The sequence below is a fragment of the Cynocephalus volans genome, chromosome 1 (assembly GCF_027409185.1).
Source record: "Cynocephalus volans isolate mCynVol1 chromosome 1, mCynVol1.pri, whole genome shotgun sequence".
Lineage (NCBI taxonomy): Eukaryota > Metazoa > Chordata > Mammalia > Dermoptera > Cynocephalidae > Cynocephalus > Cynocephalus volans.
Window position 1 is genome coordinate 119,133,571 of NC_084460.1, and position 9,592 is coordinate 119,143,162.

Consider the following 9,592-nt stretch of genomic DNA (forward strand, 5'->3'; position numbering starts at 1 on the left):
AACATACCATACAATTCATCCATGTAAATTATACAATTCAATGGTTTTTAATAAATTGACAGGGTTGTGCCACTATCACCACAACCTAATTTGAAAAAATTTCTCTGCCCCTGAAAAGAAACCCTGTACCTATTAGCAGTTATTCCCCCTTTCCCCTTACACTACCACCCCACCCCTACCAAAGGCAATTGTTAATCTACTTTCTGTCTCTGTAGATTTCCCAATTCTGGACATTTAATATAAATGGAATCATGTAATATGTGGTCTTTTGTGACCAGCTTATTTCATTTAGCATTGTGTTTTCAAGATTCATCCATGTTGTAGCATGTATCGGTACTTCTTTCCTTTTTATAGCTGAATAATATTCCATCGTATGTGTATACCACATTTTGTTTATCCACTCATCAGCTGATGCATGTTTGGGTTGTTCCCACTTTTGGGCTATTATGAATAATGCTACTATGAACAAGTATATACCTAGGAGTGGAATTGGTGGTCATATGGTAACTGTGTGTTTAATATTTTGAGGAGCTGCCAGATTGTTTTCCAAAGTGACTGTAACATTTTACATTCCCAGCAGCAAAGTATGAGGGTTCCTATTTCTCCACATTCTCATCAACATTTGTTATTGTCAGTCTTTTTGATTATAGCCATCTGAGTGGATGTCATATCTCATTGTAGTTTTGTGGTGTTGTTTTTGGTTTTGTTTTTTGTGGCTGGCCAATATGGGGACCTGAACCCTTGACCTTGGTGTTAGAACACTGCACTCTAACCATCTGAACTAACTGGCCAGCCCTCATTGTAGTTTTGATTTGCATTTCCCTAATGACTAATGATGTTGAGCATTTTTTCATGTGTTTATTGGCTTGCACATTTATGGCAAACAAATTTTCGGCAAAGGTGCCAAGGGTTATTTAATGGGGGTAAGTATAGTCTTTTCAACAAGTATTGCTGGAAAAATTGGATGTCATATGCCAAAAAATGAACCTCAACCCTTACCTCACACCATAAATTCTGGGTCATAGGACTAAAAGTAAGAGCTAAAATTATAAAATGTAAGAATCATAGAGGAAGATCTTTGTGACCTTTGGTTTCTTTGATTTCTTAGGACACAAAAACCATAAACCATAAACTAAAAAAAATGACAAATTGGACCTCATCACAATGGAAAACTTTTGCTCTTCCAAAAAAAAAAAACTATTAAGAAAATGGAAAGGCAAGCCACAAAGTGCGAGAAAATATTTGTACAACATATACTGCTAAAGGACATATCCAGAATATATATATGGAACTCTTACAACTCAAGGAGAAGACAAACAACCCAACTTAAAAATGGGCAAAAGATTTGAACAGACATCTCACCAAAGTGGATATAGAAAAGAAATGGCCAATAAATACATGAAAAGGTGCCTGATATTAATAGTCATTAGGTAAATGCAAATTAAAACCACAATGTAGGGGCCGGCCCGTGGCTCACTAGGGAGAGTGCGGTGCTGATAACACCAAGGCCACGGGTTCAGATCCTATGTAGGGATGGCTGGTTGGCTCACTGGCTGAGTGTGGTGCTGACAACACCAAGCCAAGGGGTGAGATCCCCTTACTGGTCATCTTTAAAAAAAAAAAAAAAAAAAAACCACAATGTAATATCTATACATATCAATTAGAATGGCCAAAATTATAAAGACTGACAACATCGATGAGGATACAGAGCAACTGGAACTCTCATACACTGTTGATAGGAATGCAGAATGGTATAGCCATTTTGGAAAACAGCTTGGCAGTTTTTATTTTTATTTTTTATTTATTTATTTTTTTTAAGATGACTGGTAAGGGGATCTTAACCGGCCATCCCTATATAGGGATCTGAACCTTTGGCCTTGGTGTTATCAGCATCACACTTTCCCAAGTGAGCCACAGGCTGGCCCATTGGCAGTTTTTATAGATAAACATACGCTTACTTTATGACCCAGCAATTCCATTCCTAGGTATTTTAATCAAGAGAAATAAAAAATTATGTCCACACAAAGATCACTACCCAGATGTTTATAGCTGCTTTATTCATAACATCCAAATTGAAAACAACCCAAATGTCCATCAACTGGTGACTATTTGGACAAACCATGGTATGTCCATTCAGTGGTATAATACTGAGCAATAAAGTGAACTAACTTTTAACATACGCAACAACATAGACAAATCTCAAGAGCATTATGATATGTGAAAGAAGCCAGGCACAAATTACTGGATGATTTTATTTATTTGACACTCTAGAAGAGGTAAAGCAGAACACAGATCTGAAGTTATCAGTGATTAGAGGTGAAGTATAGGATTGACTGCAAAGAAGCACAAAGGAACTTTTGAGGGTGATGGAGGATGTCCTGTGATTTTTATCATAGTTGTGGTGGTAGTTATGTGACTGTTGCCAAAGCTCACCAAATTGTACTTTTTAAATTATTAAATTTTATTGTATGTAAATTATATCTCAAAACTGATTTTTTTAAAAGGTTGTTTGCTATGAAAGTGCAGATTCAGGACAGGTGTCTTAATCCTTTTTCTAAACCTATTACTACAGAGAAAATAATAATAATAATAATAATAATAATAATAATAATAATAATAATAATAAACCTATTACTACCCAAAATCTCTTGTAAATAGGAATTTTGGAGCTTTCGCTGCCATTATTTTTGCTTGCTTTGATTTTTTATAACTACTAATTTTTCATTTAAAATAAGAATCTTTTTCATTAGGTTTCACAACTTAATACTTTTTCTGCCTTTTCTTTTTCTAGTTTAAAGTTAGGATGTTAGAAATAATAATACAAAGAAGTGTTTTTTACTGGGAGTGCATTCAACAGAAACACCTTGATTGTTTATTCAGCAGACAGTCCACCACAGCCAGCAGAGTCACTCAACACGAGGGTCAATAAACCCCTTCCCCACTCTTCCACCATCAATTCTCTACTCATCAACAGTAGTAGTGGGGGAATCTCAAAAAAAAAAAAAAAAAGAAACAGTAGTAGTGGAAGTAACAGGAAGTAACAGGAAGAACTTAATCTTCCATATCATGTCATAGAATAACTTTGGTTTGAAAAAAACATAAAACCTAAAAATGTTTTAAAAATAAATGGCAGGTATAAATATTCAGATTTTTAAAAAATCTAACATTTATAAACTAAGAGTGCATAAACCAAGTGATGAATGCAATTCAGTGTACAAAAAGGTTTAATAATTGAGTCATTTCTCTGCCCAAGGTAGTATCAACTTGCCAAATGCAAAAGAATCTACTCTAAAGCAGCCAGTGCCAAAAACATGATGTGAGAGATGATTTAGTTTTGGCAAAATAGCATTAGCCATCATAGTAAATTAATGCTCTCAATTCAATTTTATTATCTGTAATTTGGTTTGTATTCAATATGTAGATTTTAAAAATTTTATAGGTGCATAAGATCTATAAGCATAAAATTTTATACTTAATGTTGGGTTTGAACATATTTAAACAACATTATACTAAAAACAATTTTACTATAATAATTAATTAATAATCAATGCTGGAAGTCTAATAATTTTTTTATTTGGAAGTATACAATATTCGGCTGGCCGGTTAGCTCAATTGGTTTGAATGTGGTGCTGTAACACGAAGGTCATGGGTTCGGATAGCCATACAGGCCAGCCACCAAAAAAATAAACAAAATAAATAAAAGTATACAATACTCAAGCTTGAATTCGTGGTCTTGTAGACAGTGTCCCAAAAATTCTCTTGAGTGGCCTTTTAGTATGTCTAGGTGAGACTATGTAAATGATGTTGCTAGGGAATATGGGGAGTAGCAAGGTTAGAGCCCATAGGTTACTGTGGAAGGGGGTATTCTGTTGGAGAACAGAGCATTCTTCAGTACGGATTTTAATACAGCCAGGTAGGAAAACTAGTTGCATTATCAGTAGGAGATATGGGAGTCAAGAATTAAGCCCAGGTTTCTGGCTTCAGTGACTAGGTGGATCCTGATGCCATGAATCCAGGTAGGAAGCATAAGAGGAGGAACAGGTTTGAGTACTTAGACCTACATTATTTTCCCTGACTGGCCCTGACTAGCCATTCTGGTGTCATTAACACCTGCTTTCCAAAGTGGCACATAGCTTCTGATATTAGTCAGGACTCTTGTTGCATGTGATAGAACCCTACTGGAGAGGCAGAAGCAGGCTGTTTGGAATATGTTAACAGAGTGAGGCAGAGAGGGGATGGGCAGACACTCTCCTTCTCCTTGTTTCCCTTAAACCTCTTACTCTTAGACTTACTCTTTTTTTAGTAACATACTTCAATTTTCTAGTTGCTGTTATTGCTCTTCATGAGGAATTCTGGGGCGGTTCTTAGAATTTTTAACATTTCCCCTTCCTGCATTGCTCTGTAGAGGTTCAACTCCCCCTAGCGACACAATCCACAATTTTCCTGGGTCATCAGAGACTTTGACAACCTAAAATTGATCGATTAATTTGACAAGTCACTACCTGATCTTTTTCTATATTTTTCTTTTCTAGGTGAGTTGGACAATTATACATCTCTTTATCAACTAACTTACTTTTTTTTCTATTAGGAACTCTTCATGGCTCTAAGTAACCATTTAATATTTTGATATTCAAATTTAAAACTATTTTTTGATCTAACAAGATTGCTTTACAACTAATTTATTTTGGATTTTCAAAAGTTTAAAAAATTATTTTCCACAATTTTTATTTTCCAGGGTCATAGAATCCTTGTTTATATTTCTTTTTCTTTTTCTTTTTTAAAGATGACCGTAAGGGGATCTTTTTTTTTTTTTTTTTTTAAATTTTATTTTGTCGATATACATTGTAGCTGATTATTGCTTCCCATCACCAAAACCTCCCTCCCTTCTCCCTCCCCCCCCCCCCGACAATGTCCTTTCTGTTTGCTTGTTGTATCAACTTCAAATAATTGTGGTTGTTATATCTTCTTCCCCCCCCCCGGTTTGTGTGTGTGTGTGTGTGTGTGTGTGTGTGTATGTGTGTGTGTGAATTTATATATCTTAACCCTTGACTTGGTGTTGTCAGTACCACGCTCACCCAGTGAGCTAACCAGCCATCCCTATATGGGATCCGAACCTGTGGCCTTGGTGTTGTCAGCACCACACTCTCCTGAGTGAGCCACGGGCCAGCCCCCCTTGTTTATATTTCTGAAATATCATTAAGCTTTACTATCCCACCACATATTTTCATTGTCTATTCCCATCATTGGATATGGCTGGTTTTTCAAAGGATGATTTTTTCTTCAGAGCTTATGTCTTCTGAGACCAGTGGTTTTTAACCCGGCTGCAAATAAGAATTACCCATATTGCTTTAAAAACTACCTAGGGGGTTGGCTGGTTAGCTCATTTGATTAGAGTGTGGTGTTGGTAACACTCAAGGTTTGGATTCCTGTACAGGCTAGCCATACCTCGAAAACAACAACAAAAAACTATCTAGATGCCTGGATCCTATCCCTCAAAAAACTGATTCAGTAGCAGTTAAAAAATCAGTTTAACATGTTACAGAATAGTTTTGCATGTTGCAAGTTATCTCATCCTTCAAAAATAATAAAAATTCTATGGAGAAGGGGACTGGACCCCCCCCCCAACCAGGCACATTGCACCAGTGCCTCAGGGCCCACCCAGGGACCCGAGGAATGGAGAAGTGGATCAGACCCCCTCCCACAACCAGTCACACTGCGTCAGCACCTCAGGCCCATCCAGGGACCCAAGGTGTGGAGCTGGGGACCAGACCCGACGCCCCCCACAACCAGGCACACCGTGCCAGTGCCTCAGGAATCGCCCAGGGATCTGGGGAATGGGGAAGGGCACTGGACACCCCGCCCACAACCAGGCACACCGCCAGCACCTCAGGGCCCTGCCTAAGGGCCCAGGATATGAAGCCAGGGACCGTACCCCCTTTTCACAACCAAGCACACTGTGCCAGCACCTTGGGGCCTGCCTGGGGTCCTGAGGCATGGAGAAGGGGACCAGACCCCTCTCCCACATCCAGGCACACCGTGCCAGTGCCTCAGGGCCTGCTTAGGGACCCAAGGCATGGATCCGGGGACCAGACACTCCCCACAACCAGGCACACTGCCAGTGCTAGGGGGCATGCCAAAAACATCATCTCCATGTGGGTGGCCCACCATAGCCACCACAGTAACCACAGCTGCTGCAAAAGTGGCTAGACACCACAGCCACCATGCAGATGGTCTGCCAACCACTGGAGTGCATTGACACAAAGAGAGTCACCAGCAGAGACAAAGAAGAGGATGTCTCTCTCGACAAAGCCCATTTCAGAGTGACAGAAGAAGCATCTGCTCTACGATAATATTGGGGGACCTGATCACACCTCTCAGCATTGGACAGATCATCTAGGCAACAAATCAACAGATTAGCCATTATTTGTTCAGAAGGAGAGAAGAAATCTAGGGTAATTGGGGGGGGAGGGAGAAGGGGATGGGGAGAGTTTGGACAAGGGGCATAAAGAATAATTATGATTTGTAACAATATATATGCTAGTAATATTGATTGATCAACAGATCTCAATGTTGAACCCCCAAAATATGTATAATCAATTTTGATTCAATAAAAATTTAAAAACAAACCAAAAATAATAAAAATAAATAAAAATTCTGAATGTTTTTTTTTTTTTTTTTTTTTTTGATGGCTGGCCAGTACTGGGATCCAAACCTTGGATGAATGAAATATTTTTAAACATTGATTTGCACAGTTATCAGAATGGCTAAAATAAAAAACAGTCACAGCTGACCAATTAGCTCAGTTGATACAGTGTGGTGCTGATAACACAAAGGTCCAGGGTTTGATCCCTGTACCAGCCAGCAAAAAAAATAAGTCACAACACTAAATGTCGGTGAGGATGTGGAGAAACTGAATCACCCATACATTGCTTGTAGGAATGTAGAAGTGTACAGCAACTCTGGAAAACAGTTTGGCAGTTTCTTACAAAACTAAACATGCTACTACCATATTACCCAGCAATTGCACTCCTGGGCTTTTATCCCAGAAAAATATTGTACACAAATGTTTACAGCAGCTTTATTTGTGATAGCCAAAACTAGAATCAGCACAGATTCCTTCAATAGATAATTGATTAAACAAATTGTGTTATGTCTATACCATGGAATACTACTCAGAATAAAAAAGAACAAAACTATTGATGCATGCAACAACCTAGATATTCATATAGATTTTCAAATTTATTGTCATTAATCTGTTTATAATATATTCAGCTTTCTAATGTCTGTTTATATGTATAATGATGTCCCCTTTAATCCTGTTATTAGTTATCTGTGGCTTATCTCTTTTATTTATTAACCTTGTCAGGAGTTTTTTAAAAAAATATTAATAGCCTTTTAAAAGAACCAATCTTTTTAAAATGTACTTTTAATTGACAAAAATTGTATATGTTTATGGTGTACAACATGATGTTTTGAAATATGTATATTTTGCGGAATGGCTAAATCAAGCTAGTTAACATGCATTACCTCACATACCATTTTTTTGTGTGGTGAACACTAAAAATCTACTCTCAGTAATTTTCAAGTACACAATACATTGTTGTTAACTACAGTCACCACATTGTACAATAGTTATTTTGAACTTATTCCTTCTGTCTACTGAAATTTTGTATTCTTTGCCCAATATCTCCCCAATCCTCTCCCCTGCCCCACATCCCTATCAGCCCCCTGGTAACCACTATTCTATTCTCTGCTTCTATAAGTTAGACTTTTTTAGATTCCACATATAAGTGAGATCATGGATATGTGTGTTTCTGTGCCTGGCTTATTTCTCCTAACTTAATGTCCTCTATGTTGTTGCAAATGACAGGATTTCCTTCTTTTTAAAGACTGGATAATATTCTATTGTGTATATATACACATTTTCTTTTTCTATTCATCCATTGATTCCATATCAGGTTTTCAAAAGTTTAAAAATTATTTTCCAAAAATTTTATTTTCAGGGTCATAGAATCCTTGTTTATAATTCTGAAATATCATTCAGCTTTACTATCACACCACGTATTTTCATTGTCTGTTCCCATCATTGGATATGGCTGTTTCTTCAAAGGATGACTTTTCCTTTAATGCTTATGTCTTCTGAGACCAGCAGTTTTTAACCTTAGCTGCAAATCAGAATTACTCTATTGATTTAAAAACTATCTAGGGGGCTGGCTGGTTAGCTCAGTTGGTTAGAGCAAGCTGTTATAACACAAAGGTCAAGGATTTGGATCCCCACTCTGGCCAGCTGCCAAAAAAAAAAAAAAATAGCTGAACAGACCCATGGAACAGAATAGAAATAGATGCTTACAGACTTGTATAAAGAAAATTAATGACAGACAAAAGTGCACAGCAGAGCAGTGAGGAAAAGACAGTCTTTTTAATAAACAGGATGAGTCAACAGTATGTCCATATGGTGGAGAAACTAATCTTGACCTCCTTCTTCACGCTCATCCAAAAATTATGTCTAGGTGTATTGTAGATATAAATGTGATAGGTAAAGCAATAAAACTTCTAAAAGGAAAAAATACTAGGCACATTTAGGCCTAGCCTCTGCTGGTGAGTGGCTGGTTGCAAGGGACTAAGATAGGAATGCTCCCAAAACGTAGAGGGTATTCCACTGTGCGTGAAGGTTCCTGAAGACCGGAAAGATCCAGAGGTGTTTCAAGTCTGGACTTGGCTGCTGGAAGCTATGTTTGGCGCAGATGGATCTCAAATACCTTACATCCAGCAAGTGAGAAAGGCCATGCTCAAGCTGAAGGCTCTGGACTCCTTGGACCTCACCGAAGCTGTGGTTTACAGCTCTTCCTTGTATAAGCTCTGGATCAAGTGCATACTCCAGTTCATGACTGAGTGGCACTGCCAGCGGCAGGAGCAAGGGTTGCTCAAGCTTGAGGAAGCCATGAATGCCCTCAAACTAGGTCCCTGGGTGAAGTGAAGCCAGTTTTCAGCCAACATGAGTGGGACCAGATGCAGAGATTAGGTTGTGGCCAGAGCTGGAATGGGTTCTAGCTTGGTTGAAACTCTACTCCAGCCAGAGCAGTTAAGAAGAAAGCTGTGCTGGCTGGTTAGCTCAGTTGGTTAGAGCATGGGTCTGATAAAGCCAAGGTCCAGGGTTTGATCTCTGTACCCATCAGTACCAAAAAAAAAAAAAAAAAAAAAGGACAGAAAAACAAACAAACAACACCCAGCTGTTTTGGGGTCTCTGCATTTGCTGTGAGTTCTGACTCAAGCAAGACTTTTCCCAAGACTGCTAATTAAAGAAAAAAGTTCTAAACAGGTAAAAGAAAAAAAAAATTTTTTTCATGACCTTGGGTAAGAAAGATTTCATATACATAGGACATCGAAATGAAAACATTGATAAATTGGACTACATTAAAATTAAGAACTCTAGTACATTAGGATGGTGAAAAGGAGGCCATGGAGTAGAAGACAGGAGTAATATGTATAACTGACAAAGGACTCAGATTCAGAGCAATAACTCAATCAACTGATCAATCAATAACAATAAAAGGTCAGACAATCCAATAGAAAAATGGGCAAAGACCATTGT

The 9,592-nt window shown here is 38.0% G+C and overlaps 1 pseudogene; it reads left to right on the forward strand.

Moving 5' to 3' along the window:
- The first annotated feature begins 5,834 nt into the window (after positions 1 to 5,834).
- LOC134386010 (developmental pluripotency-associated 5 protein-like) lies at positions 5,835 to 8,977 on the forward strand (annotated as a pseudogene).
- The last annotated feature ends 615 nt before the right edge of the window (positions 8,978 to 9,592 follow it).